Here is a 3,835-nt window from a genome sequence, read left to right as displayed (position 1 = left end):
GCCCAAGGACTTGGGCCATCCTCCACTGCCTTCCCGGGCCATAGCAGAGAACTGGCCTGGAAGAGGGGCAACTGGGATAGAATCCAGTGCCCCAACCGGGACTAGAACCCTGTGTGCCAGCGCTGCAAGGCGGGGGATTAGCCTGTTAAGCCACGGCACCGGCCCCTTTTAGTTTTTGATGAGCTGTTTTTTGTTATCCACCACCTCAGGTTGCTGGTTGCTCAGTTAAACAATTACCTTTAAATGTTTTGAACAAATGCCTCTAAGGAATGGGCCTCTTCATACCAAGTGAGCTCTGATTAGTTCAAATAATCTTATAGGTAAAGTCCTCCAAAAAACCATCATCCACGTCAGATAATGACAGTGTTCTGGGGCTAAAGCTTTGACAGAACCATAACCCAGTTGACTTATTTCACAGTGTGGTTTTTCAAAGCTACCATGCAGTTGGAGAGAGAGGGATGGGTATAGGACAAGTTAAAATGCCATTGAGGCACTTTGACCATTTTGAGTAGCTATTTTTCTGGTGTATATATGTTCCATAGATTGTACAGGCCTTTAGTTAGCTTCATGTGTTCTGAAAAAGTTGATTCTATAATTATTGTAAATTTTTCACTGATATGTGGGACAGAGAATTTTCTCAGAGACCTGAGCTTCTGCTTGCAAATTGCTGTGAAGCCTTAGGGTACAGCCCAGTTTGACCCCATGCTGGGTTTTGAGGCCAACCCAAGGGCTGGCTGTCTGCCCTCCTTTATGCTGCTGGTGCTTCTGGTAGTGATTGTTTTCCTGGCCTTTACTACTAGAGCACTTCTTCCTGACACATCTTGCTTCCAGAGAAGGAGACGGAGCCGCAGGGCCAGGTTCAGTGCACAGAGATGGCCCGCAGGCATCTGAAGAAGTATATCTGAATATCTCTTGCTCTTGGTGGGCAGGCATAAGAAACAGATGTACCAGAGGGGCCAAATTATGGTCACCTCACCAGCAACCTACTGGCTGGGAGGGTCTGGGGAAGAGATGCGAAGATGACAAGGTTAAACTACAGAACAGCATTTCATATCAGGTAGCAGACCTACATCATTTAAAGGGGTAACTTGTTGAGCTTAATCAGGAGTTTCTTCCACAAGAAGATCAGCTTCAGCACTACAGACAGAAAAGTACTTTCCTTGTGCAGTGGTTAGCATATGAGACTTTTCAGTGTGGACAGCAGGTCAAGGAATTAAGAGCATGATATGAAGAAAAATTAGCAGACCAATTTTTTCAACAAAATCAAGAGACTCACAAAGTTCAAGCAAATGATGGAGAATAATCAGGTGTGAATGATCATGTAGTAGCTAAAAATATTCCAAAAGTAGCTGAGAATGAAGAACCCCCAAGTTATACTACATATGGGAAAGAACAAATCAAAGAGGTGGTGATGTGGGATGGCTGGAATAGAAGAGAATGACCTAGTGATGATCTTCCCACTGCTTTAAAGAGGACTTCTATTTCAGTTTCTGAACATGGAACTCATCAAACAATTTCCCATCTTCCAAGTAGACAACCTCTGTCCACAAATTTGGCTGAAGATGCACAGGTGAACCACAGTGCAACCCTTGGTACTCAAAACAGAACCCTTCTAACATTCTTCAGCATTTAACTAGAGGCCCAAACTTGGAGAGTGAACCCAGAATTCTAACAGCTGTACTAAACAGACTTCCAAGGGTAAATTTGGTGTCTTCCATAAATTGAAGCAAAACGATGAAGAATGAAAGCTTCAGGTGGACTTTGCAAACTGTGAAAAGCAGCATTTCAATGATGTCCTTTAAATCCTAAGGAAAAACTTTAAAAAACATAAAGTACTGTAAAATGAAATTTCTACTCCATCATTTTTACTTTTTTAAAATAAAGATCAGTTCTATGGGTTGTAAAGATACATTGAGATAGATTTAAGGAATATTTTAATGAATCAATATATCCATGTATATATGTGAACCTTTTCCTATTATATTCTCTAAGTAGACACTTTATTTGTTATGTTACGGTTGAGCCAAAACAGTTAATCTTTGCATTTAAAGCAAACTACTGTGTTTTTCACATTTTATTGAGCCCAATAATTCTTTCCACAAGTAGACAAGCAAGGAAAAATTGTTGTACATTTTATGTTTCACATAGTTTAATCAGAGTGAGAACAGTTACTCAGTTGAAAACTTTTTATGTAGTAATGTATTGTTAGCCCAACAGATGTTCTATATCTATCCCTTATTTCATGATCTTCAAGGAGTTATACCTATAATAATTACATAAAAAAGGGGAAATGGAAAACAAACACTGGACAACATGTGTACAAAATTCCCTCCCTACTCCTGTTATTTTACATGAGTGCTAATGTGTTTTGGCAAATAAGTTTTCAGTTGGGGCCTGCTAAGACATGACAGTATTCATGAGTTATATCTTATATCTTACTTGGTTCTTGAACTTGTGGAATGCAGGATTCATATGTATTTTCAGTTTTTATTTTTTCCTCAAGTAACACCAGTACTGCTTCACTATGGCCATCACTAGCTAATTTTTTTATATTTTCATAGTTCAGACTGGTGAAGATATTTGTGATTGAAATGCCAGATCCTGAAAGGGGCTAAATCTACTTTGAAATGAATCTGCAATCAGGATTTCAAAGCTTTTCTGATCATTTTACTGATCTTTTATGACTAGACTTTTTCAGAAGTACTACATAAAGAATTTTAGCATGTTTTTATAAATGCACAAATAAATGTAAGTACAGTGAGGTCCCCTACTATTTTATTAAAATAGCTTAAAATTTATAACAAAAATGAATCATTGTCATTAATATGTTAGTTAAGAACACATAAAGCTCATATTTGTTAGACTTACAAAATTATTTAAATGTATTTGCCTTTTATTTAACTCTATTTAATAAAATGTATAAGCTAGCTAATCCCTGTTCTCTGATTTATATCATTTTAAAAATCTTATCCCACCTCCTAAAACAAAAAGTTTTAATCATAAATAGAAATTTAAGATTGTCAACCCTGTTTTTCAGAAGGATGACTGTTAATTGCACACAAACAACATGAAATGCATTTCCCCCTAGTACTAATATTTCGGTCAAAATTCAGACTAACAGTGGCTAAGAGATAGGTCATTCACTTGCTGAGGTGCTCCAATTCTTAAACTTCAGCTTCAAATTAATTAATGACCATGAAAAGATGCAATAATCTACTGTTTTTCCCACATTGTCAAACAATCCATGACTTTATCGTAATTAGAATCAGGCCATATTTAAGAAGTATTATGGTTCACAGAATTTTTAAAATATAATTAAAGGGAAGTGACATACATCTTTTGGGCCTTAGTGTGAGGAGATGAATCTAAAAATACTCCTAGTTGTACTTCTTTCTATTTAATTTTGTAAAATCTGTACAAAAGAAAATCATGAAATTACCTTAGTTGCTTTGTCATAAAAACCATTTGGTTGTATGGTAGCTATTACATAGCAAAATTTCTTCAATTAACAACTAAGAATTTTTTAAGTTTTATTTATTTATTTGAAAGGCAGAGTTACAGAGAGAATGGAAGAGACACAGAGAGAGAGAGGTCTTCCATTTACTGGTTCACTCCCCAAATGGCCACAATGGCCAGAGCAAGGCTGAGCCAGGCTAAAGCTAGGAGCCAGGAGCTTCATCCTGCACTACCATTTGGCTGTCAAGGGCCCAAGTACATGAGCCATCTTATGTTGCATTTCACAGACCATTAGCAAGGAGTTAGATTGGAGCTAGAGCTGCTGCCAGGGGGTTGAATTGGTGGCCATGTGGGTGCTGGTGTCACAGGTGGCAGCTTT

At 37.7% G+C, this 3,835-nt stretch overlaps 1 pseudogene; it reads left to right on the top strand.

The window, feature by feature from the left end:
- The first annotated feature begins 702 nt into the window (after window positions 1-702).
- LOC133769626 (protein GOLM2-like) lies at window positions 703-1,802 on the top strand (annotated as a pseudogene).
- The last annotated feature ends 2,033 nt before the right edge of the window (window positions 1,803-3,835 follow it).

The sequence above is a fragment of the Lepus europaeus genome, chromosome 11 (assembly GCF_033115175.1).
Source record: "Lepus europaeus isolate LE1 chromosome 11, mLepTim1.pri, whole genome shotgun sequence".
Lineage (NCBI taxonomy): Eukaryota > Metazoa > Chordata > Mammalia > Lagomorpha > Leporidae > Lepus > Lepus europaeus.
This window is presented reverse-complemented; position numbering and strand designations above follow the sequence as displayed.